Below are 27,989 nucleotides of genomic sequence, written 5' to 3'. Positions count from 1 at the left end.
CACATGGATGACATGATAGTTCAGGGTCTATGGCCCCCTCCCCTAACATCAGCATCCTCCAACCAGAAAGAGTTAATGGCAGTAGAACTTTCAGTGAAAAAATTCCTCATATATCTGCAGGGTCATCATGTCAAGATCCTCTCGGACAACCGGGCGGCGGTCGCATACATAAATCATCAGGGTGGAACTCATTCCGAATCACTGATGAGAGTGGCGGATCGTCTGTTCCAGACAGCGGAAAATCATTTCTTATCCTTAACCGCTCTACACATAAGAGGAAAAGAAAATGTCAAAGCGGACTTTCTAAGCCGCAACACCTTGAGGCAAGGGGAGTGGTCCCTAAACAATCGCGTGTTCGATCAGATTGTCCACAAATGGGGACATCCAGAAGTAGATTTATTTGCCACCAGGGAGAACCGAAAGACAATAAAATTCTGCTCTCTAAATCCCAGGGAGAATCCTCTGGCGGTAGACGCCTTTCTGATCAATTGGGATTTTCAGCTGGCTTATGCGTTTCCTCCACTAGGCCTGATACCCTTAGTAATCAGGAAGATAAGAGAAGATCGAGCCAGAGTTATATTGATTGCCCCATTCTGGCCCAGAAGGGCCTGGTTCACTTGGCTCAGGATCACGTCAGTGGAGGATCCCTGGGTACTCCCGGAGATTCCAGATTTGCTCTACCAGGGTCCGATCAGTCATCCGCAAGTAAAGAATCTTCATTTAACGGCATGGATTTTAAAAGGGCGTTACTAAAAAACAAAGGGTTCTCCCCGAGTTTGAGACCCTTATGAAAAGTAGGAAGCAGATAACCACAACAATCTACGCTAGGACCTGGCGGAAGTTTCTGGCCTCTTCTGATTTCAATTTAGAAGAGGGAATACCTATAAAACAAATCTTAGAAATCCTGCAAAAAGGCTTAGAGCTAGGTCTATCCACTAGTACTCTAAGGGTACAGGTCTCGGCCCTAGGGGCTCTATTTTCCTGTAACATCGCCAATAATTATTGGATCTCAAGGTTCATTAAAGCATCTAGTAGGTCTCGACACATACATAAAGATAGATCTATGCCTTGGGATCTCAACCTAGTCCTGTCAGCATTGACTAGAGAGCCGTTTGAACCATTACAATCAGCTTCAATTAAGACCTTATCCCTTAAGACAGCATGTCTTGTAGCAATTACATCTGCCCGTAGAGTGGGAGACATACAAGCTCTCTCCAGGGTTTCCCCTTATACAGAGTTTCTGCCAGATAGAGTAAAGGTACCGTCACACATAGCGACGCTGCAGCGATACCGACAACGATCCGGATCGCTGCAGCGTCGCTGTTTGGTCGCTGGAGAGCTGTCACACAGACAGCTCTCCAGCGACCAACGATCCCGAGGTCCCCGGTAACCAGGGTAAACATCGGGTAACTAAGCGCAGGGCCGCGCTTAGTAACCCGATGTTTACCCTGGTTACCATCCTAAAAAGTAAAAAAACAAACGCTACATACTTACCTACCGCAGTCTGTCCTCGGCGCTCTGCTTCTCTGGTCTGGCTGTGAGCGCCAGGCAGCCAGAAAGCAGAGCGGTGACGTCACCGCTCTGCTTTCCGGCTGACCGACGCTCACAGCCAGAGCAGGAGGAGAGCAGAGCACAGCGCTGGAGGACAGACAGCGGTAGGTAAGTATGTAGTGTTTGTTTTTTTACTTTTAGGATGGTAACCAGGGTAAACATCGGGTTACTAAGCGCGGCCCTGCGCTTAGTTACCCGATGTTTACCCTGGTTACCAGCGAAGACATCGCTGAATCGGTGTCACACACGCCGATTCAGCGATGTCTACGGGGAGTCCAGCAACGAAATAAAGTTCTGGACTTTCTTCCCCGACCAGCGATCTCCCAGCAGGGGCCTGATCGCTGCTGCCTGTCACACTGGACGATATCGCTAGCGAGGACGCTGCAACGTCACGGATCGCTAGCGATATCGTCTAGTGTGACGGTACCTTAATCCTCAGACCGGACCCGGCCTATTTACCAAAAGTGTCGTCACGGTTTCACAGGTCACAGGAGATAATTTTACCATCCTTCCTTCCCAATCCTGCTAACCCTAAGGAAGAACTGCTCCATACATTAGACGTTAGGAGATGCCTGCTAGAATACATCTCTGTTACTGACACATGGAAGAAAGATGATGCGTTATTTTTACCTTTCCAAAATCCTAGAAAGGGACTCAGGGTATCAAAGTACACACTAGCAAAGTGGATTAGGGAGGCTATCTCTTTGGCTTATACTGCAGGTGGGGGTCCGGCTCCGCAGAATCTGAGGGCGCATTCCACCAGGGCCATGGCTACATCCTGGGCGGAAAAATCTGGAGTATCAATCGACCAGATATGTAAGGCGGCCACATGGTCATCCCCGTCCACCTTCTTTAAACACTATAGGTTGGATTTGGGGGCTTCCTCTGATCTCACATTCGGGTTAAGGGTGCTACAGGCCATAGTCCCTCCCTAAGGTACCTTACATCTCTGTAATTCTCTCGTCGTGCTGTTATGGGAGTCCGAGTAAAGCATTAAGCTACTTACTGGTAGCGGCATTTCTCGGAGGCCCATAACAGCACCCTTAGTTCCCTCCCTATTCACGTGGGGGTTGCATTTCCTATAAATGTATATATCTCACATATGATACCCAGTTCCAATATATGGCTGAAATTTTGTATATAATCTGTATATAGTGTATATTTTTGTGCCACTAACCGCGGTAGTCCTCTCAAGACTCTGAAATACAACTGAGGCAAGGGAGAGGTGCCGCCCTTTTTGTATCTGTAGGTTTCCTGTTCCTAATGGGCGGATCCCCTCTCTCGTCGTGCTGTCATGGGCCTCCGAGAAATGCCGCTACCAGTAAGTAGCTTAATGCTATTCCACAAGTCCTATGAGCAGGAAGGTTTCTGTGTCAGGTATCTAAAATGGATCCTATTGAAGGTACATTAATTCATATACACCATTCCTTGTCGGATAGGGCTAATATACTGCAGCTGAACAGCAAACGTTCTTCCATGGGCCACATATCAAATGACAGAGGGTATTTATGGTAACCTCCATGCTTTGCAAGTAATAATAAATAATAAAATAATTTCTTTATATAGCGCCAACAGATTCCGCAGCGCTTTACAGTTTTTCCACACATTAAGTAGATATATAGCACATTGTACATTTTGCTAACAATTGATATTAAGGAAGGCGTGATAAGTCAATCATGGTTTAGGCATGTAGATCTTTTAATTATCAGAATAATGGAGTGATCTCTTACCCTTCAGCTTTTAAAGGGGTTCCAATGTAAAAAAAAAACCTACACATTAAAACATAGCGATAATCATCTGCTGTAACTTCTGTGGATCCTGCATAGGCCACCCCTGTGGTTTGTACGGGGTCCTGATGTGCCAGCACCACTGAAGACTTTGATAGGCTGCTGTTGTAAACAGGTATGGTACATTGATGCAGAAGCACAAAGGACACGGACTCACCCTCATTTTCAGGAGGATGGTAGGGTGTAATTCTGGATTTCTTAATGTACAGTCAGTGCAATTCATCCATGACTCTTCTTTGAAAACAGGCTCTTTGGTTGAAGTAAATTCCTTTTGGACAATTGCATGCCCACATATTACCTCTGAATACAGCTGCGGGCTCATGCTGTTAGTTGACAGCGTACATACCAAGCCAGTCTGACCAGCAATAAGAAAGTGTTTGAAGCGCAGTCATGCACATGACAGCGTGGCAAACACTGGATGTTTGGGCCCCCCATTGACGTGAATGGGGTGCAGGTTCAGGTCAGGGTACTGCTCTGGTACCTGAATCCGAACTTTTTTTTTTTTAATTGTTTAGCTGAACCCGTCGGACCCAAATATTGAGGGGTACATCCATCTCTAATCACCACTTGCCATGTAGTCCCAAATTCTTTTGACAATTGTATCCACCTATACAGCTGGTTATTCTTCATACAGAGCTTCTCTCATTGCCCAGGTATCTATAGGGTTCCAATAGACAAGGTCGTCCATTCCTCACAATTAAGTTTCTGACCTACGGTAACCCATCTCTGAAGTTTTGACAATTCTGGGTCTGTCAATTGAAGTTGCACCTACTAGTTTTGTAGGTGTCTTGACACCCAGTTTGATCAGCATTCTTGTCCTTGCTCATGAGGGGCCAGTAAAGCTGTTGCAAACATCTGTATTCTGGGGTCTTGTCCTCATCCAAATCCTGGTCCAGTTACTCATTCACTCTCAATAGTGCATCTGCGTGGGTATTCTCAGCTTTCACCCCAAAGGCTATTCGATACTGGAATTTAGACATTCTGGCTACCCATCGCTGCTGCAATGCTTCCAGCCTCACATGTTCCATATGAGCCAAAGGGTCGTTATCAGTCCGCACATGAACTTCAAACCCCGACAGATATTCAGCAAACTTTTCAGTCATGGCCCCATACCAGAGACAATAGCTCCAGTTTGAATAAGATATAGTTCTCAGGGTCCTTCTCTGTATCCTGTAGGGATCGGCTGGCATTCTTGTCAGTCTTGAACTTCGGCTGTACAGGCTCTTATTGGTGTGCAAAATAAACAGCTGTAAAAAGTTCGCATATGCCAAGATGGGAGCGTCCATTAATGCAAGTTTCTATGCCCGTAAGGCCTCCTCTTGACTCAATCCCTACTGAATCGGCTGATTTTTGGGACTTGTGTCATGCCGGCTTCGGACTCTGTTGACGCTGGAGAGTCTGTTGTGCAGTCTTAGAACTTCCTGTTGCTCAGACTGATTGTGGGTGTCAGTGGTAGTTTGTTCACTGATGTTCAGCTTGGCAGGAGTTAACTTTTTGATTAGTGGCTGAGGCTGCTGGGAAAGCCTTCTCCCTTTTAGTATGGCTCTGAACATTCCTGGATGCCGACTAGAGCCTTTGCGTGTGTTGGCCCTCCCTACCGTCAAGGGTACCTGTACCTCCGAGTTAAGGAAAGACAGGGCTCCCCTAGTCTGAGGGGCAGTTCAGGGGTCCAGGTTCCTCATCTCCTGCTTTCCCATTGCTTCCTGTGACATTATAGATGGCCCAAAAACTTTACCTTCCATAGATCCTATAGCTTCCCTGACTAGACAGTTGGAGGCTTTGTCTATCCAGATTACAGAGCTTTAATGGACGGTTCAGCAACAGGCTTTGCCAGCTTCTGCAGTGCAGTCCGAGGCATGGACTAGGTCATCTGAACCAAAATTGGCCTATCCAGAGCGGTTTGCAAGAGATCGCAGTAAGTTCATTTCTTTCCGTGAATCCTGCAAACTGTATTTCCATCTGCGTCCTCTCTTCAGGGGGAGAAGAGTGTGGGTATAGTGGTCTCATTGCTAAGTGGGGACCCACAAGCGTGGGCTTTTCTCTACCCTCAGATTCCCCTGTGTTTGATTCAGTGGACATTTTGTTTCTGCACTCAGCCTTATCTATGACGATCCAGATAAACTGGCTTTGGCCAAGTTCAAGATTCGTTCTCTCATTCAAGGGAACTGGCCGGTCGAGGAGAATTGTGCTGAATTTTGCCGCTGGTACGTGGATATTCAGTGGAACGACCCTGATCTTAGGAGTCAGTTTTTACAGGGGGTTTGTGAGAGGATCAAGCAGGCTTTGGTGATGTATGAGACTCCCACCTCTCTGGAGGTTGCCATGGCACTTGTAGTCCATATTTATAGCCGTTTTCGTCAAAGTTCTCAGACCAAATCAGTATGAGAGGGGGCAGCAATCTCTAAAAGGGGGGTCTGTTTTTTCTGCAGAAAGAAGGGACATTATATTAACGCTTGTCCTATAGTACTGAAAAAGGTCTGCTGGCGGGAAACTAGTATGCTCAGGGGGTTTGAAGGATCCCAGCCTGAGACTACATATATCCTCCATGATGGTGTCTCAGTGTATTCTAACTGCAAGGGCAATAATTGGGGATCAGGTTTCTATTGAGGTTTTCTTGGATAGTGGTTCTGGGGCGAATATTATTGATGAACATTTCACCTGCACATCCGGTTTACGAGTCCACAAACTTCCTAGTCATATACGGATTGTGGCCATTGATGCATCTCCACTCTCTTAAGGGGTTTTTAATGAGTGTAGGGGATTTGGAACTCCGCATCGGGGTCTTACAATCAGAGAATTTAATGTGCAATGTGCTAAACAAAAAGTACACAGACAGGTGGTTTTGGGGATTCCTTGGTTGTCCGTTCACAATCCAGTAATTGACTGCAACACACAGGACATAGTCCAGTGGAGAACATTCTGCAAAGAGAACTGCCTTGACACGTGTATTTCAGCTGTGATTCCTAGTATCCATGAATCTTTACTGGAGTATTCTGATGTGTTCTCTGAAAAGTGGTGTCAGGAGTTGCCGCCACACCGGCCCTATGACTTAACTATAAGGATGAAAACAGGGGCCAAACTTCCTAAGTGCAGAATGTATAATCTGTCTGGTCGAGAGAGACAAGACCTTAAGGAGTACATTACTGAGAGTTTGAGCAATGGTCATATTAGACCATCGTCGTCTTCAATGGCAGCCGATTTCTTCTTTGTCAAGAAGAAAGACGGTGGATTACATTCATGTCTGGACTTTAGGGAGCTTAACCAAATTATGGTTCGTAATCCGTTTCCTATGCCGCGGATTCGGATATGCTTAATCAGGTGTCGGGTGCCAAATATCTTACTAAACTTGACCTCAGAGGGGCATACAACCTCATAAGAGTCCATCAGGGGGATGAATGGAAAACAGTTTTTAATATTCCTGAGGGTCACTTCGAAAATTTAGTTATGCCTTTTGGTTTAACCAACGCGCTGGCAGTTTTACAGCATTTTATAAATGATGTATTCGCTCACCTCTTAGGTAAATTTGTGATTGTTTACTTGGATGATATACTCATTTATTCACTTGACCGCGATTCACACATGGAGCAAGTTAAACAGGTGCTGCAATTGCTCAGGGAGAACAAGCTATACACCAAGCTTGAAAGTGTGTTTTTGCCATACAAGAATTACCATTTCTGGGATACATCATTTAAGCCTCAGGGTTTAGGATGGATCCCGCTAAGTTGCAGGCTGTGTTAAATTGGGACCATCCCGATAAACTCAAAGCTTTCCAGCAGTTCTTTGGTTTTTCGAATTATTACAGGAAGTTCATCAAAAACTTTTCTGTGGTTGCTAAACCTTTAACCGACATGACTAAAAATGGTACAGACTTTTCTAACTGGTCAGAGAATGCTGTGCACACTTTTGTTCGTTTGAAGAGAAGCTTTGCTTCAGCGCCCATCCTTGTTCAGCAGAATGTGTCCCTTCCCTTCACTGTCAAGGTGGAGGCTTTCTCGAAGAACTTGTCGCCAGCGGAGCGCAATTGTGACATAGGTAACATGGAATTGCTAGCCATTAAGTTGGCTTTTGAGGAATGGTGACATTTCTTGGAGGGGGCCACTAATCCTGTTACAGTGATTACTGACCACAATAAACTCTTGAATCTGGAGTCAACCAAGCGTCTTTCACCTAGACAGGCTTGCTGGTAAGGTCATTAAACAGGTTCAATTTCTTCGTTACTTACCAACCTTGACAATGCATCAGACTTTGTGTTTCTTGAATCCAAAGTTTTCCTGGTGGAAAACCACGTGAGAAGCCGGTTCCCATCCTCCAGAAGGGTGTGGTAGTATAGGCTCTCAGTATGGAGATAGACACTGAGATCGCTGAGGCTCAGGAGGAGGTACCGCCAGATTTTTCGGTTAACAGGTTATTTGTTCCTTTGGACCTTCATCTTAAGGTGGTGGGGGAGCATCATGATTAGGTCCTAGCTGGCCATCCAGGGTTTAAGGACACATTGGAGCTTCTGTTGCATCTATTTTGGTGGCCCAAAATTAAGAGGGATGTCACCTCCTATGCATCAGGCTGTTCCACTTGTGCACATTCCAAGTCTTCGCACTCTCGTCCTTCTGGAATGTTGTTTCCGCTTAGTGTGCCTAGCAAACCATAGACATATATTTCCATGGATTTTATTACGGATCTACCTTCCTCTGCTGGTAACACTTATTCTGGTGGTGGTTGACCGTTTTCCTAAAATGACACATTTCATTGCGCTACAATCCTTACTCAATGCCAAGACACTGGCTCAGATATTCATATGTGATGTGGTCAGACTCCATGGGGTTCCGTCTGACATTATGTCTGATAGGGGAACCCTGTTTGTTGCTAATTTCTGGAAAGCTTTCTTTTCTTGTTTGTGGATTAAGTTGTCTCACTTGTAGTCTTTCCATCCTCAGTCGAATGGACAAATAGAGTGCATGAATCAAAATCTAGAAGAGTATTTGTACTGCTTTGTCTCTGACTATCAGAAGGAGTGGTCGATTTTGATTCCTCTCGTGGAGTTCACCATTAATAATCATTGTAATGAGTCCTCTGGGGAATCCCTTTTTTCTATGTTTATGGCCAACATGCTCAGTTCAGTACTCTTCGTCAAGGGTATTCTTCTGGGGTCCCTAAAGAGGAATCGGGTGGGTGCGTCTTTATCGTCTACATGGAGGAAAGTTAAGCATCGTTTACTTAGTATGGGTTTTAGGTATAAGCGTGTGGCTGACTGTAGACATGTGCCTGGTCCATACCTGAATGTGGGTGATTTGGTGTGGTTATCCACTAGAAACATCAAACTCAAGTTACCATCACTTAAGTTGGGTTCCCGCTTTATCAGTCCGTTCAGAATCTCGGACGTCATCAACCCACTGGCCTTCTGATTGGACTTACCTGCCATGTACAGGATTCATAATATTTTCCATAAGTCTCTTCTGAAGAAGTTTGTGGGTTCAGGGGACGTTAATCCCGCTTCTCTGCCACCAGTCTTAGTGGATGGCTCTTTAGAGTTTGAGGTATCCAGGATTATTGACTCTCGTATCATTCGTCGATCTCAACAATATCTTGTGCATTGGCGAGGCTATGGTCTGGAGGAGAGGACTTGGGTGCCTGCGACAGATATCCATGCTGATAGACAAGTTACTGGTTTTCATTGTCGTCACCCTGATAAAACAGGTCCTCGGCATCCTGAGGGCTCTGGGGTCCTTTGTAGAGGGCGTGGTTCTGTCATATTGACTTCGGACTCTGTTCCCACTGGGAAGTCTGTTGTGCAGTCTTAGACCTTCCTGTTGCTTAGCCTGAGTTTGGGCATCGGCAGTGGTTTGTTCACTGATGTTCAGCTTGGCAGGAGTTAACTTTTTGATTAGTGTCTGAGGCAGCTGAGAATGCCTTCTCCCTTTTAGTATAATAATAATAATAATAATTTTTATTTACATAGCGCCAACATATTCCGCAGCACTTTACAAATTATAGAGGGGACTTGTACAGACAATAGACATTACAGCATAACAGAAATACAGTTCAAAACAGATACCAGGAGGAATGAGGGCCCTGCTCGCAAGCTTACAAACTATGAGGAAAAGGGGAGACACGAGAGGTGGATGGTAACAATTGCTTTAGTTATTCGGACCGGCCATAGTGTAAGGCTCGGGTGTTCATGTAAAGCTGCATGAACCAGTTAATTGCCTAAGTATGTAGCAGTAACGACACAGAGGGCTATTAACTGCATAAAGTGAATGAGAACATAATGCGAGCAACCTGATTTTTTTTTTTTTTAAATAGGCCACACAGGGATCGTTAGGTTAATGCATTGAGGCGGTAGGCCAGTCTGAACAAATGAGTTTTTAGGGTACGCTTAAAACTGTGGGGATTGGGGATTAATCGTATTAACCTAGGTAGTGCATTCCAAAGAATCGGCGCAGCACGTGTAAAGTCTTGGAGACGGGAGTGGGAGATTCTGATTATTGAGGATGCTAACCTGAGGTCATTAGCGGAGCGGAGGGCACGGGTAGGGTGGTAGACTGAGACCAGAGAGGAGATGTAGCGTGGTGCTGAGCCATGGAGAGCTTTGTGGATGAGGGTAGTAGTTTTGTACTGGATTCTGGAGTGGATGGGTAGCCAGTGTAATGACTGGCACAAGGTAGAGGCATCGGTGTAACGGTTGGTGAGGAATATGATCCTGGCAGCAGCATTCGGGACAGATTGGAGCGGGGAAAGTTTGGTAAGAGGGAGGCCGATTTAGTAGAGAGTTACAATAGTCCAGACAAGAGTGAATAAGTGAAACAGTAAGAGTTTTTGCAGAGTCGAAAGTAAGAAAAGGGCGAATTCTAGAAATGTTTTTGAGATGCAGGTAAGAAGAGCGAGCCAGTGATCGGATGTGGGGGGTGAATGAAAGGTCAGAATCAAGGATGACCCCAGGGCAGCGGGCATGTTGCTTTGGAGTAATGGTGGAACCGCACACGGAGATGGTAATGTCAGGCAAAGGTAGGTTAGTAGAGGGAGAGAACACGAGTATGGCTCAAAACATTCCTGGATGCCGACTATAGCATTTGCGTGTCTCTTGCATACTGGTCCTGTGTTGGAGTGGCTGTTGATACTCAAGTCTTTATTTAGGAGCATGGTGAAGTATACTTTGTTGTTTGTTTATTTCCCTATTGGTATTGTGTTCTCCTCACACATATTGTTTGCCGTTTACTTTATTCCCTGTTATTTGTTATCTGTGTGTTGGGGGTTTAGCTCCAGGATGGCCAGGAGATAAGGACAAGTTGGTGACTCGGGTCTCCTTAACATCAAGGATACCCCCAAGTTAAGGAAAAACAGGGCTCCCCTAGTCTGAGGGGCAGTTCCGGGGCCCAGGTTCCTCATCTCCTGTTTTCCCAGTGCTTCCAGTTACAACTTGCTGCTGATCTTCTCAACAACTCTTGCAAAGAGGCTGCCATCTTTGCAAAATCCTTTATGAATCTTCAATAGTACCTGGAAAAATGCAGGAATGCACTTATCTTTCTCAGGGTCATAGTAGTAGGCCTCTTCTGTACAGAAGCCACATTTTCCTTCATCTGATACATGCCCTCACTGGAAACTGTGTCCCAAATCATTCAATCTCCTTAAACAGATGGCAGTCCCGGGGTTTTATCTTCAATCTATGCTTTTTCAGTCGCTCTAACACATGTCCCAACCGGGTTAGGTGCTCTTTGAACATTGTAGAGTATATTGCAATGTCATCCAGCTGAGACATCTTTCCATCACCCGCTGAAACATTCACAATGTGTTAATCAATCCAAGTAGCAAACAATTAAGCTCAAACAGTCTCATTGGGAGAATAAATGCCGTTTTTGGCCATGGGGACCTGCTAATAGACGCTGGTCAAATCCAGGGAGGAAAATTACCGTACTTCAATTTACTAAATGCTGACAGGGACTCTTCTATCGTTGGTAAGGGGTATGAGTCTCGAATGATGCAGGCATTCAATTGTAAATAGGCGACACAAAACTTCAGGGTCCTGTCTTACTTCTGGACTAATAAAATTCGCACGGCACACGGGCTTTGGCTTTCCAGTATCACTCCTGTCTGTTACATCTGTGGCAACAGGTTTTTCACCTTTTACTACATCTGGGGGAGAATCTGGCAATATATTTCCCAGATTGGGTCAATATTTTTCAAAGAGATCTCTCTCTGAAACTCAAAATTGTTGTCATGCCAGCCATATACATCCTGGTATAGCACAACAGATCGTCCACCTGTCCAACTTGCCTCGAGGAGAACGCAGACAAATCTGCTTCCATTTGTTTCACTGTGTTTCGTCCAACTATCACTTTACAATTCCTCTTCTCGCGTTTTACAGACAGTGATATTCTCCAAGGGTCTCCATTCACTGATCTCTTGATCTGACTGGCACTGATCAGATGCTGGAATATCTTTCAGCCTGGGTGATGCCACAACACTTGTTTCCAGTCATTTCCTCAATCGCCATCATCATACATCTTTTAGGAAATTCATTCCCAACGTCCCAGTCGGTCCACTTCCAATAGGGCCCTCCACCAGTATGATGCCCTTCTTTCCTTTATTTTGCCACAAGCTCAGACATCCACCCACACCACTCCCGCTGCGGGAATGGGTTATCGATTAGTGGCCATCAACTGAATAATCAGGGCCTCTCGCCATGGGGAAACATCTGGGAATCATTGCCAAAAGTATGCTTACAGGACTCTAGTCACTTGAGATCACCTGTCCATCTGACAGCAAACATTCTGTTAATTCAGTTCAGCCCATGTGGGGCTTTCAATGTAGAAGAGTAGACGAGTGCACAGCCAAAAGGAGGTGCCAGCTGTATTCTACCATGTGGGGCTTTCAGACATGACATTCTCAGAGCTCTTGGTTCTCCTTGTAGTAGAACTCGCCCCCCACAGTAATGGAGCACACTGCACTCTAGGTTTAAATGCTACTTCAGTAGTTGACCCTCTGAAGTCGGGCAGTCTCTTGACATATGCCCCACTGCTCCACAAATCCAACAATGAATCTCACACCTTGGTCTCTGGTGCTTTGGTCCGGAATGGAGGTCCTAATGCTAAGAATATTCCCTTGGTCATTCCTAGTACCTACAGTGATGGCTGAACTTATTGCAATTACATGTTTTGTTAGACACATTTCCTTTGTGTGTATTGGAACAACACAAAAAAAGCGGGGAAAAAAAGGCAAATTAGAAATAATTTCTCACTAAACTCCAAAAATGGGAAAGACAAAATTGTTGGCACCCTCAACTTAATATTTGGTTGCACACCTTTTGGAAAAAATAACTGCAATCGCTTCCTATAACCATCAACAAATTTCTTACACCTCTCAATTGGAATTTTGGGCCACTGTTCTTTTGCAAACTGCCTGTCAGATCGCTGATCTGACAGTGCTGTGCAAAGTGTCAGATTAGCAATCTGACCTTATACAGTGATGTCTCACCCTGGGACAATGTAAAAAAGTAAAAACAAAAAAAGTTAACATGTGTAAAAATATTTTTTTTTAAATTCCTAAATAAAGAAAATATAAATAAATATTTTTCCAAAAAATACATTTCTTTATGTAAATAAAAAGAAAACAATAAAAGTACTCATATGTAGTATCGCCGCGTCCGTAACAACCCGACCTATAAAATTGTCCCACCAGTTAACCCCTTCAGTGAACACCGTAAAAAAAAAACAAGGCAAAAAACAATGCTTTATAATCATACCGCTGAACAAAAAGTGGAATCACACGCAATGAAAAAGACGGATATAAATAAACACGGTACCGCTGAAAACGTCATCTTGGCCTGCAAAAGACAAGCTGCCATACAGCATCATCAGCAAAAAAATTAAAGTTATAGCCCTCATAATAAAGCAATGCATAAATAATTATTTTTTATATAAAATCATTTTATTGTATAAAAGCGCCAAAACATAAAAAATTATATAAATGAGATATCGCTGTCATCATACTAACCCGAAGAATAAAACTGCTTTATCAATTTTACCACATGTGGTACGGTATAAACGCCCCACCTAAAAGAAATTCATGAATTACTGGTTATTGTTCATTCTGCCAATCAAAAACCATAATAAAAAGCGATCAAAAAATGTCATGTGATGCAAAAACTATTTTTTGCAATAAAAAGCGTCTTTTAGTGAGTGACAGGTGCCAAACATAAAAACACACTATAAAAAACGCTAAAAATAGTAAATCAAACCCCCTTTCATCACCCCTTTAGGGAAAAATAATAAAATTAAAAAAATGTATTTATTTCCATTTTCCCATTACGGTTAGGGCTAAAGTTAGGGTTGGGGCTAGAGATGGGGTTAGGGCTTGGATTACGCTTACGGTTGGGATTAGGGTTGGGATTAGGGTTAGGGGTGTGTCAGGGTTAGGGGTTTGGTTAGGGTTATGGTTAGGGTTGGGATAAGGGGTGTGTTCAGGTTAGGGTTTGAGTTAGAATTGGATGGATTCCACTGTTTAGGCACATCAGGGGCTTTACAAACGTGACATGGCATCCAATCTCAATTCCAGCCAATTCTGCATTGAAAAAGTAAAACGGTGCTCCTTCCCTTCCGAGCTCTGCCATGCGCCCAAACAGTGGTTTACCCCCACAGATGGGGTATCAGCGTACTCAGGACTAATTGGACATCTTTTGGAGTCCAATTTCTCCTGTTACCCTTGAGAAAATAAAAAACTGGCGGCTAAAATATCATTTTTGTGAAAAAACATGATTTTTTATTTTCACGGCTCTGCGTTATAAACTTTAGTGAAACACATGGGGGTTAAAAGTTCTCACAACATATCTAGATAAGTTCTTTGGAGGGTCTAGTTTCCAAAATGGGTCACTTGTGGGGGTTTCTACTGTTTAGGTACATCAGGGGATCTGCAAAACGCAACGTGACGCCCGCAGACCATTCCATCTCCCGTATATACTCGAGTATAAGCCGAGATTTTCAGCCCAAAATTTTGGGCTGAAAGTGCCCCTCTCGGCTTATACTCGAGTCACGGTGGGCGGCAGGGTCTGCGGGTGAGGGGGAGAGGGCGCTGAGGCATACTTACCTAGTCCCGGCGATCCTGGCGCTCCCCCTGCCTGTCACAGTGTCCTCGGTGCTGCAGCTCTTCCTGTCAGCGGTCACGTGGGACCGCTGATTAGAGAAATGAATATGCGGCTCCACCTCACATAGGGGTGGAGCCGCATATTCATTTCTCTAATCAGCGGTGCCGGTGACGGCTGATAGAGAAAGAGGCTGCGGCACCGAAGACCAGCTGTCCGGGAGAAGGAGCCGGACACCGGGAGCAGGTAAGTATTTTATATTCACCTGTCCGCGTTCCACCCGCCGGGCGCCGCTCTGTCTTCGCGTCCTCTTGCTCTGACTGTTCAGGTCAGAGGGCGCGATGACGCATATAGTGTGCGCGGCGCCCTCTGCCTGATCAGTCAGTGCGGAGAGACGCCGGGACCGGACGCTGGGAGCTGCAAGCAAGAGAGGTGAGTATGGCTTTTTTTTTTAATTATTGCAGCAGCAATGGCAGAGCTTTCAATGGCACAGCTATGGGGCAATAATGAACGGCGCAGAGCACTATATGGCACAGCTATGGGGCAATAATGAACGACGCAGAGCACTATATGGCAGCTATGGGGCAATAATGAACGGCGCAGAGTACTATATGGCAGCTATGGGGCAATAATGAACGGCGCAGAGCACTATATGGCACAGCTATGGGGCAATAATGAACGGCGCAGAGTACTATATGGCAGCTATGGGGCAATAATGAACGGCGCAGAGTACTATATGGCAGCTATGGGGCAATAATGAACGGTGCAGAGCACTATATGGCACAGCTATGGGGCAATAATGAACGGCGCAGAGCACTATATGGCACAGCTATGGGGCAATAATGAACGGCGCAGAGCACTATATGGCACACCTATGGGGCAACAATTAACGGTGCAGAGCACTATATGGCACAGCTATGGGGCAATAATGAACGGCGCAGAGCACTATATGGCACATCTATGGGGCAATAATGAACGGTGCAGAGCACTATATGGTACAGCTATGGGGCAATAATGAACGGTGCAGAGCACTATATGGCACAGCTTTCTATGGTACATCTATGGGGCAATAATGAACGGTGCAGAGCACTATATGGCACAGCTATGGGGCCATAATGAACGGTATGGAGCATCTATTTTTATTTTTGAAATTCACCGGTAGCTGCTGCATTTTCCACCCTAGGCTTATACTCGAGTCAATAAGTTTTCCCAGTTTTTTGTGGCAAAATTAGGGGGGTCGGCTTATACTCGGGTCGGCTTATACGCGAGTATATAAGGTAAGTCTGCATTCCCAAAACGGCGCTCCTTCCCTTCCGAGCTCTGCTATGCACCCAAACAGTAGTTTATCCCCATATATGGGGTATCGGCGTACTCTGGACAAATTATACAACAACTTTTGGGGTCCAATTTCTCTTGTTACCCTTGGTAAAATAAAACAAATTGGATTTGACACACATTTTTTTGTGAAAAAAAGATACCGTATATACTCCAGTATAAGCCGAGATTTTCAGCCCACTTTTTTGGGCTGAAAGTCCCCCTCTCGGCTTATACTCGAGTCATATGCAGGGGTCGGCAGGGGAGGGGGAGCAGGGGCTGTGAAATTATACTCACCTACTCCAGGCGCCGTTATCTGCAGGTCCCTGGCTTCCCCGGCGCCGGCAGCAGTAGATTCTTCCTGTATTGAGCGGTCACATGGTACCGCTCATTACAGTAATGAATATGCGGCTCCACCTCCCAGAGAGGTGGAGCTGCATATTCATTAATGTAATGAGCGTAACGGTGACCGCTCAGTACAGGATGAAGCTGCGGCGTCGGGGAAGCAGGGACTTCACAGCGCCAGGACCAGGTGAGTATACAGGGAGGGGAGCGCTGCGCTGCGTGATAGTCACCTTTCTTCGTTTCGGGCGTCGCTCTGTCTTCAGCAGTGACACTCAGGTCAGAGGGCACGGAAACGTACTTAGTGCGCGCCCTCTGCTGAACGTCAGTACGGAAGACGGAGCCGCACCGGAACAAGGAGCAGGTAACTGTTGAAAGTGCCGGGGGCCTGAGTGACGGAGAGGTGAGTATGTGATTTATTTATTTTTTATCGCAGCAAATGGGGCAAGTGTCTGTATGGAGAATCTATGGAGCCATAACATTTGTGCAGCACTATATGGGGCCATAACATTTGTGCAGCACTATATGGGGCCATAACATTTGTGCAGCACTATATGGGGCCATAACATTTGTGCAGCACTATATGGGGCCATAACGTTTGTGCAGCACTATATGGGGCCATAACATTTGTGCAGCACTATATGGGGCCATAACATTTGTGCAGCACTATATGGGGCCATAACATTTGTGCAGCACTATATGGGGCCATAACGTTTGTGCAGCACTATATGGGGCCATAACATTTGTGCAGCAATATAAGGGGCCATAACGTTTGTGCAGCACTGTACGGGGCCATAACGTTTGTGCACCACTGTATGTGGCCATAACATTTGTGCAGCACTATAAGGGGCCATAACGTTTGTGCAGCACTGTATGGGGCCATAACGTTTGTGCAGCACTATATGGGGCAAGTGTCTGTATGGGGCCATAATTAACAATTGTGGAGCATTACGGTATATGGGGAAAGTGTCTGTATGGAGCATCTTATAGGGCCATAATCAAGGTTTGTGCAGCACTATATGGGGCAAATATCTTTATGGAACATCTTATGGGGCCATAATCAGCATTTGTGCAGCATTATATTGGGCAAATGTGTCAATGGAGCATCTTATGGGGCCATTATTAACCTTTATGCAGGATTATATGGGACATATTTTAATATGGAGCATCTTATGGGGCCCATTATAAACTGTATGGAGCATTATATGGGGCTCCTTATTCAATATGGATATTCAAAAACACAACCTACTGATGTCTCAATTAATTTTACTTTTATTGGTATCTATTTTTATTTTTGACATTTACCGGTAGCTGCTGCATTTTCCACCCTAGGCTTATACTCAAGTCATTAAGTTTTCCCAGTTTTTTGTGGCAAAATTAGGGGGGGTCGGCTTATACTCGGGTCGGCTTATACTCGAGTATATACGGTAAATGTTCATTTTTTTAAACATTCCAAAGATTCTTGTAAAACACCTGAAGGGTCAATAAACTTCTTGAATGTGGATATGAGGGGTGCAGTTTTTAAAATGGTGTCACTTTTGTTTTTTTTCTATTATATAGACCCCTCAAAGTGATTTCAAATGTGATGTGGTCCCTAAAAAAATAAAATGGTGCTGTAAAAATGAGAAATCGCTGGTTAACTTTTATCCCTTATAACTTCCTAACAAACAAAAACTTTTGATTCCAAAATTGTGCTGATGTAAAGTAGACTTGTGGGAAATGTATTTTGTGTGACAAATCTCTGTGATTTAAGGGCATAAAAATTCAAAGTTGGAAAATTGCGAAATTTTCAGAATGTTCGCCAAATTTCCATTTTTTCACAAATAAACGCTAGTCATATCAAAGAAATTTTACCATTATCATGAAGTACAATTTATCACGAGAAAACAATGTCAGAATCACCAGGATCCATGGAAGCGTTCCAGAGTTATAACCTCATAAAGGGACAGTGGTCAGAATTGTAAAAATTGGCCGGGTCATTAACATACAAACCACCCTAAAAGTAGGGGTAAAGGGGTTAAAAAACCACAACACATTTTTGGCCGCAAACATGTTTTTAGCCCCAAATGTTTTATTTTCACAAGGGAAGCAGGAGAAAATGTACCCTAACATTTGTTCTGCAATTTCTCCTGAGAAAAGAATGCCAAAAGTGTGCAAAGCAGTCATCAAAGCCAAAGGTGGCTACTTTGAAGAACCTAGAATATAAGACCTATTTTCAGTTGTTTCACACTTTTTGGTTAAGTATATAATTCCACATGTGTTAATTCATAGTTTTGATGCCTTCAGTGTGAATGTACAATTTTCATAGTCATGAAAATACAGAAAAAAATCTTTAAATGAGAAGGTGTGTCCAAAATTTTGGTCTATACTGTAACTAAACAGTAGAAACCCCCAAAGTGATGCCATTTTGGAAACTAAATACTCAAGATATTTACTGTATTTTCTGGCGTATAAGACTACTTTTTAACCCCCGAAAATCTTCTCAAAAGTCGGGTATCGTCTTATACACCAGGTGTCGTCTTATAGGGCAGGTGCAGAGTAATCTGCGGTCACCGCATATTGTGGGGGGAGCGGTCCCAATGTATTGTGGGGGCACCTCACCGGGAAGGTGTAAGTAAAGCAGAGGCAGAGAAGGAAATAATAGGATACAAGGGTGAGCCAGATGAGTGAAAGAGGAGTGTTTTTCTAGGCACAGCACCGCTCTCTCTCTTTTTTGCATACCCCTGGCATCCCAGACGCTGACAGTTTGCTTCACTTACACCTTCCTGGTGAGGCGCTCCCTCACCTCGTCATCGGGACCATTCCCCCCACTATATACGTTGACTGCAAATTGCTCCGCACCCACCCTATAAGACGACACCCGGCATATAAGACAACCCCCGACTTTTGAGAAGATTTTATATTTTAACTGGAAAAGTTGGGAGTCGTCTTATCTGCCCAGTCGTCTTATACGCCGGAAAATACGGTATCTAGTGTGGTAAGCAACTAGAGCCCAAAGGTGCTTCACAGAAGTTTATAAAGTTGAGCCATGAAAACTAAAAAAAAAAAATTCCTTACAAAATGTTCTTTTAGCCCCAATTTTTTTTATGTTCACATGGGTAACTGGAGAACATGGACCCCATGAGTTGTTGTGCAATTTCAACTGAGTACACTAATACTCCATATGTCATTAAAAACTACTTTTGAGACATAATGCAAAGCTCAGAAGAGAATAAGTGTCAGATTTGAGTTCAGAATTTCCTTAACTAGTTTCAACGTGCCATCTCACATTGTTAGAGCCAAAACAGCAGAACCTTCCATTTGTGACTCTATTTTACAAACTACATCTCTCAATGAATTCATCTAGGGTTGCACTGATCATATTGACACCATAGGTGGGTCACAGAACTTTATACCATTGGGCAGTAAAGAAAAAATAATTTACATTTTCTCCACCAAGATTCTGTGTTAGCCCCAAATTTTACATTTTCACATTGGGAAATGAGTAAAAATAGCACCAACATTTATCCCACAATTTCCGCTAAGTGTAGAAATACCCAATATGTGGCTGTACAGTACTGCTTAGCCACAAGGCAAGACTCGGGAGGGAAGTAGCGCTATTTGCCTCTGGGAGTGCAAATTTTGCTAGAATAGTTTGAGGACTTCATATACAGAGACTCTAAGTGCTAGAGGAGCAGAATACTCCCTCAAATTACTCCATTTTAGAAATTATACCCCTTTGGGATTTTATCTACAGGTGTAGTGACGATTTTGACTCCATGGGCGTTTTCCATAGACAAGCAGTAGTGGATGTTGCTAAGTGAAAATTGCAAACTGCTCTTGCAGTACCCAGTATGTTTTAGTCAAAAGTAAATTGTAGTGCCCAGCTCATGCTTTTGGAGACATGCACCTGTAAATTAGGCGGGCTCTCATCGCTACAGAAATGCCAAACATATGGATGCGAAATGTGGTTTAGGCTCACTGGGGATCAGAAGGGAGGGGGCAATTGGATTTGGGAGAGCAGAATTTGCTGAATTTGTTTTGGGGTGCAAGGACATATAGCTCTTTTACAGACCCTTTGTACTACCAGAAATCTATAGATGACGGACCCGAGTGGGAACTTGTTTTTTTTGTGGATTGAGTTGAAGCTTTTGTTTGGAACATTTTACATAACGTTTGGGATCACATCGGGGTTTACATCTAAATCTCTGAGTGACGCGACTCTGATGAAACCCCCAAGGGAGGCACTCACTATAATGAGAGTTAAGGTACCGTCACATTAAGCAACTTACCAACGAGAATGACAGCGATCCGTGACGTTGCAGTGTCCTGGATAGCGATCTCGTTGTGTTTGACACGCAGCAGCGATCAGGATCCCGCTGTGCCATCGCTGGTCGGAGCTAGAAGTCCGGAACTTTATTTGGTCGTCAAGTCGGCGTGTATCGTCATGTTTGACATCAAAAGCAATGATGCCAGCAATGTTTTTTCATGGAGCTAACAACCAGCGAGAACGATAAGTACGTCACTGGATCGCTCCTGCATCGTTCTGCTGTTGCCGTGTTTGACGTCTCTACAGCGACCTAAACAGCGACGCTGCAGCGATCGGCTCGTTGTCTATATCACTGCAGCGTCGCTTAGTGTAACAGTACCTTTACTGTGTAGTCTGTCTGGCCTCTCTTCAGCAATGTCCTTTCCACAAGTTCACTATACTATGGTGGACAGCATTTTTATGCACGCCTAAACAGAAAGTCACCACTGGATAAAAGGTCAGACGGCGTCCACAGTGTTTCCATCTGCCTCATTGTAGGGAATATTCCGCCGGGGGTTCCGTCTGAATCATGTATTTCAGAGATTTACACAGAAACCCCGATGCAAGCGTTCAGCGCAGGATAAATGTGTGTTCAGCCTTACTGTAGAAGTCATTAGACAACTTTATTCTTCGGGTCAGTAAGAACACAGTGAGATCAGATTTATAGATTTTTTCAGTTTGGCTGCTGTCACACACTTAAAAAATGCTTTTTAATGCAAAAAACACACCCATAATTTATTTTTCCATATTTCGGCTGACAGTGTCATGGGAGGGCTTGTCTTTTGCAGGGGAGAGTTGAAGTTTTTATTGGTACCTTTTTCGGCCACATAGCATAATTTGATCGCATTCAATTCTGATTTTTGGGATGCAGATAAAACAAAAACCAGCAATTCAGGAATGTTTTTTATGCTGTTTCATGTGTGGTAAAATTAATAAGGCAGTTTTATTTTTTGGGTCAGTACGATTACAGCGATACCACATTTATATTTTTTTAAGTTTTGGCACTTTCACAAATTAAAAATTATTTTATAGAAAAAAATTATTTTTGTATCGCTTTATTCTGAGAGCTATAACTTTTTTTTCCGCTGTGTTGCAGCTTTTTTTTTGCGGGACAAGATCACGTTTTCAGCGGTACCATGTTTATTTTAGTTTTTTTCCACTGATGAAGCTGTGTGATGCTTGTTTTTTAAGGGACAAGATGACTGTTTCAGAGATATTATTTACATTTACATTCGTCTCTGATTGCGTTTTATTCCACTTTTTGCTCGGTGGTATGATGATAAAGAATATTTTTTTTGTCTTATATTTTATTTACTTTTTTTCATGGTGCTCACTGAAGGGGTTAACTAGTGGGCCGTTTTATAGGGCGGGTCGTTGCTGAATTGGCAATAACAAATATGTGTACTTATTTGTTTATTTTTGATTTTACATAAACAAACATACTTATTGGAATAATATTTTTTTCTTTTTTATCCTTTATTTTGTGATTTTTACCCCTTTTTGACATATGTCGCAAAAATACGTCTCTGTGCCTATTTGACCAGTGATGGATTATTATGCCATCGCAATCGCCCGCGCACACAGGCTGTACGCGGGCGATTACCGCCGAGTGTCAGCTGATTCTGAAAGCTGACTCCAGGCACTCAGTGCCAGGAGCGATTACGCACCGCTGCCAACACTTTAAACCCCTAAATGCTGCGATTGAACGCGATCGCAGCATTCCAGGAGCCGGCAGAGGGATGACAGCCTCTCTGCCTTTGGATCGGAGACCCCGTGGCGTGACCCAATAGTATAAAATTCTGTGACACACTCGTGGTGTCAATATGATCACTGCACCTCTAGATTAATTGAGAGGTGTAGCTTGTAAAATGGGGTCACTTATGTGGGTTCTGCTGTTCTTGCATCTCATGGGCTCTCGCAGTGGGACATGACAACTGCAAACCATAACAGTAAAATCTGGCGCTCCTTGCCTTCTGAGCTTTGCACTGTGCCTGAAAAATATTTCCCGATTACATGTAGGTTATTAGTGCACGCAGGCAAAAAATGGACTTCAATTTTTGGGGAAAAAAAATCCTATTAGCCCTTAGAAAAATTAAAAACTTGGGGCTAAAACAACATTTTAGTGGTAAAAATGTAAGTTCTAAACTGCACAGATCCATTCAGTCCCACCATCCAACATAAGAGACGCTCTCACAAATCACTTAACCATCTGCTCACTCTTTCTAACCTCCTTCTCCTAGTCACAGGAGATATCTCTCTTAACCCTGGCCCTTCATGTTATAGCAAAGTGAACCCCTCAACTGCTACACTCAGAAACCCCTCAAATCTTATTAATATTTCCTGCATGCCCTCTGTCTCTTAACTGTGCCCTTTGGATTTCCTGCTCAGTGTGTAATAAACTCTCCTTCATCCATGACTTCTTCCTTACTGATTCTCTTAACCTTCTGGCTCTTACTGAAACCTGGATTCAGCAGTCAGACACCACCGCTGCTGCTGCTCTTTCATATGGTGGACTACGCTTTTCTCATACCCCAAGATCAGACAACAGAGCAGGTGGAGGCGTTGGTCTGCTTCTATCTCTCAAATGTACCTTTCAGGTTATCTCTCAAGTACCCTCACTTGTCTTCCCTTCTTTTGAGGTCCATGTCAGACTCTATATCCCCTTCTCCATGCGAGTGTCGGTGGTGTATCGTCCTCCGGGCCCCTCCCATCAGTTCCTGGATCACTTTGCCACCTGTCTTCTACACTTTCTCTCCTGTGACATCCCCACCCTTATCATGGGAGACTTCAAAATCCCCATTGCTTTTCTCCTCTCCCCATCTGCTACTCACCTTTTATCTCTAACCTCTTCCTTCGGCCTTTTGCAGCTTACTAACTATCCTACGCATGAAAACGGAAACTCCCTCGATTTGGTCTTCTGCCGACTTTGCTCAGTGGATGATTTTAAAAACACCCCTCTCCGACCACAAACTTCTTTCATTCTTTATCAAGAACTGCCATCTCGTTCAGGTCACCCCGACTTTCTACACTTATAAATATATGCAGGCCATTAACACCCAGAAACTTATGAAGGACTTGCAGTCATCATTGGCCCCTATCTCCTCCCTCTCATGTCCTGATTCTGCACTGAAACATTATAATGAAACACTGTAAAGTGCCCTGGATGAAGCTGCACCCCCTATACATGGAACAACTTGGTACAGATGGCGACAACCCTGGTATTTGCTGCAAAAACGTTTCCTGCAGCGGTGCTCCAGGTGCGCCGAACGCCTGTGGAGAAAATCCAATCTATCCAAAGATTTCATCCATTATAAGTTTATGCTTAAAACATACAACACTGCCCTTCACCTCTCCAAACAAACCTATTTCAACACCCTTATTACCTCACTATCCAAAAACTCAAAATGTCTCTGACACTTTTCATTCCCTACTCAACCCAAAAGAGCAGGCCCAAACCACGGATCTCTGAGCTGACCATCTGGCCAATTACTTCAAAGAAAAAATTGACCATATCCGACAGGAAATTTTCTCCCAATCCCCTCATACTATGCACTGTCCTCCCTCCCCTCACTGCATCTAACTGACTCTCCGATTCTGACCAATCACAGAAGAAGAAGTGATCGGGCTTCTTGCATTTTCTCGCCCTACTACTTGCGCCAGTGACCCTATTCTGTCACAACTCCTCCAGTCGCTTTTCCATGCTGTCACCACTCATTTAACAAAAATATTCAACCTCTCTCTCTTCCGGTATCTTTCCCTCCTCATTTAAGCATGCCATCATACATCCATTACTTAAAGAAAATTCCTCGACCAAAACTGTGCAGCTATCTATAGACCGGTCTGTAATCTTCCCTTCATCTCCAAACTCCTCGATCACCTGGTCCACTCCCGTCTTATCCGCTATCTCTCAGATAACTCTTTTCAACCCTCTTCAGTCTTATTTCCGCTCTTTACACTCTACTGAAACTGCCCTCACTAAAGTCTCTAATGATCTACTAACAGCTAAATCTAATGGTCACTACTCCATGCTAATTCTCCTAGACCTCTATGCAGCTTTCGACACTGCGGATCATCAGAGCTCCTCTTCACTATGCTCCGCTCTTTTGGCGTCAAGGACACCGTTCTCTCCTGGTTCTGCTCCTACCTTTCAGACCACTCCTTCACTGTATCTTTTGCTGGCTTCTCTTCCTCTCATCTTCCCCTTACTATTGGGGTTCCTCAAGGATCAGTCCTAGGCCCCATCCTCTTATCTTTGTATACTGCCCCTATTGGACAAACAAACAGTAGATTTGGTTTCCAGGACCATCTCTATGCTGATGACACCCAATTATACACCTCCTCTCCTGACATCACACCTGCCTTTTTAGAAACCGCCAGTGATTGTCTTACTGCTGTCTCTATCATCATGTCCTCCCTCTATCTGAAACTGAACCTGTCAAAAATGAAACTCCTTGTGTTTCCTCCCTCTACTAACCTACCTATGCCCGACATTGCCATTTCCGTGTGTAGTTCTACCATTACTACCCAGCAACATGCCGGCTGTCTTGGGGTCATACTTGATTTCTTCCTCTTCTATACTTGATTCAGAGCTTTCATTCACCCCCCGCATCCAATCACTGGCTTGCTCTTGTCATCTGCACCTCAAAAACATTTCTAGTATTTGATCCTTTCTTAAGTGTGACTCTGCAAAAGCTCTGTTTCTCTTATCCATTCTTGTCTGGACTATTGTAATTCTCTACTAATCGGCCTCCCTCTTACCAAACTCTCCCCTCTCCAATCTGTCTTGAACGATGCATCAAGGATCATATTCCTCACCAACCGTTACACCGATGCCTCTACTTGTGCCAGTCATTACACTGGTTACCCATCCACTCCAGAATTCAGTATAAACTCAATTAATTCCCAATACCCACAGTTTTAAGCGTGCACTAAAAACGCATTTCTTCAGGCTGGCCTACCGCCTTAACACATTAATCTAACTATCCCTGTGTTGCCCATTCAAAATTTTTACCATAACCAGGTTTCTCGTATCATGTTCTCATACTCTTTATGCATTTAGTAGCCCTTTGTGTCTGTACTTTTACATATTCTGGATGATAACCGGTTCATGCAGCACCACACATGAACTTCTGATTTCCAACATTATGGCTGGTGCGAATAATGAAAGCAAATGTTACCATCCACCTTTCGTGTCTCCCCTATTTCCTCATAGATTGTAAGCTTGCGAGCAGGGCCCTCACTCCTCCTGTATCTGGTGATCAGGGACCTAAGTCCTTTTGGTATCTGTTGATCTATGCATTTATTGTTATCCTGTAATATCTATTGTCTGTACTGTACAAGTCCCCTCTAAAATGTAAAGTGCTGCGGAATATGTTGCCGCTATAGACATAAAATTATTATTACTAAGTTATTCTTTCTTCACCGCTCAATGGTATATTATTCTGTAAGGCACATGTGGTGTCAATTTGATCCCTGCACCCCTAGATGAATTAATTGGGGAGTGTAATTTGTAAAATGAGCTCAAATATCAGGGGTTTCTGTTGTTCTGGCACCTCTGGGGCTCTTCAAATGTGACATGGCACCCTCAAACCATTCCTGCAAAATCTGAATGCCTCTTCCCTTCTGAGCTTTACACTATACCTCAAAAGTAGTATTCCCCCATATGTGAGGTATCGGCGCACTCAGTAGAAATTGCACAACAAATTGTATGGTGCAATTTCTCCTGTTCCCCTTATGAAAATGCAAAATTTGGTGCCAAAATAACATTTTTGTGGGGAAAATGTGATTTTTTTTATTTTCATGGCTCCGCATTATAAACTTCTGTGAAGCACCTGGGTGCTCAAGGTGCTCATCACACATCTAAATACATTCCTTAAGGGGTCTAGTTTCCAAAATAGGGTCACTTGTGGGGGGTTTCCACTGTATAGGCACATCAGGGTCTCTCCAAATGGGACATGACATTCGCAAATGATTACAGGAAATTTGACAAAAAGTCAAATGACTATCCTTCCCTTCCGAGCCCAGCCGTGAACCTAAAGAGTAGCTTTCTCCCTCATATGGGGTATCGACGTACTCTGGGGAAATTGCAATACAAATTGTATGGTGCAATTTTTCATATTAACCTTATGAAAATGCAAAATTTGGTGCCAAAATAACATTTCTGTGGGGAAAATGTGATTTTATTATTTTTACGGCTCAATGTTATAAACTGTGAAGCACCTGGAGGTTTGTGGTGCTCATCACACATCTAAATACATTCCTTGAGGGGTCTAGTTTCCAAAATGGGGTCACTTGTGGGGGGTTTCCACTTTTTAGGCACATTAGGGGCTTTGCAAATTGGAAATGACGTCCACTAATGATTCCAGAAAATTTTACATTCAGAATGTCAAATGACGCTCTTTACCTTCTGAGCTCTGCCGTGCACCCAAACAGTGGTTTTCTCCCTCATATGGGGTACAGGCATGCTCAGGAAAAATTACACAACAAATGTGGGGGTTCATTTCTTTCTTGTTACCCTTGTCAAAATAAAAAAAATTGGTTCTGAAGTACATTTTTTGTGAAAAAAAAGTTAAACGTTCATTTTTTTCCCACATTCCAAAAATTCCTATAAAGCACTTGAACGGTTAATACACTTCTTGAATGTGGTTTTGAGCACCTTGAGGGGAGCAGTTTTTAGAATGGTGTCACCTTTGGGTATTTTCTATCATATAGGGTGTAACGCTGAGCTCTCTGCATGGTTCCTTTCCCTCCTCCTACCAGGGATTCTGACATTTTCACTGCTACAGTTGCTCGACGGCATCACCTGCTCTGTCTCCTGCCGCAGTTCCCAGTCTAGAGAACCCGCACACGTTGCGCAGGTCTCCCGGCAACACACTTAGTGAGCACACTCCCTGTTTTTTAAATGGGCAGTGGCCCACTAGTCTGTTGTTAGGTCCTTGTGTTCCTGTAGCAGTCCTGTTACCCTATACCCAAATCTGTCCTGTGTTCCTGTGCCCGTCCTGCGACCCTGTATCTGAGTCTATTCTGTTCTCCTGAACTAGTCCTGCTAACTAGAACCCGAACCTGTACAGACTGTACCCAAACCTGATCTTGAGTCTGTCCTGTCAGAATCTGCACTTGTACCAGAACCCAGTCTGTCTGAACAACATCAGTGTCCATACTACCAGTAATCCAGACTCTGTTCTGCCTGACACTCCCGAGTCCATACCTGCGTCCCTTACCCATGGGGTCAGCTGCTGCAGTATCAGCGACTGCCCTTTAGTGGTACCTGGTGGCTAACTGCAGGTCAAGGCTAACCTCACCATCAGAAGCTCTAGTGAAGACCAGGTAGCCACTTAGTTATGCCCCTCCAGGGTAAGCCTGGCCCATGCCGATGCATTCACACCTACCAGCATGACACAGAGCTATTAAATGTAATACATTTATTCCAGAAAGGTAGGCAGCAATTATAAAAAAAAAATATACAAAGATACAAAATTGGAAAAAAACAATACGATATATACAATTACATAACATAAAAAGGATAAGAAAATGACTAAACCTGCTGTCACAAAAATGGCTCAGAGCTTAGCGGAGGGAGGTGCTCCTTAGTAAAAAGGACAGAACCCACAGCAAGCTGTAACATCCAGGACTGACAAGT

General features: G+C 44.0%; 1 protein-coding gene across 2 annotated transcripts in view; it reads right to left on the bottom strand.

The window, feature by feature from the left end:
• ISOC2 (isochorismatase domain containing 2) overlaps positions 1 to 27,989 on the bottom strand; it is a 241,972-nt gene that overhangs the window by 117,348 nt on the left and 96,635 nt on the right. The gene's annotated exons all lie outside the window — the stretch shown is intronic.

The sequence above is a fragment of the Ranitomeya imitator genome, chromosome 10 (assembly GCF_032444005.1).
Source record: "Ranitomeya imitator isolate aRanImi1 chromosome 10, aRanImi1.pri, whole genome shotgun sequence".
Lineage (NCBI taxonomy): Eukaryota > Metazoa > Chordata > Amphibia > Anura > Dendrobatidae > Ranitomeya > Ranitomeya imitator.
Note: the sequence above shows the minus strand (reverse complement) of the source record. Positions and strands in the feature narration are given on the sequence as shown.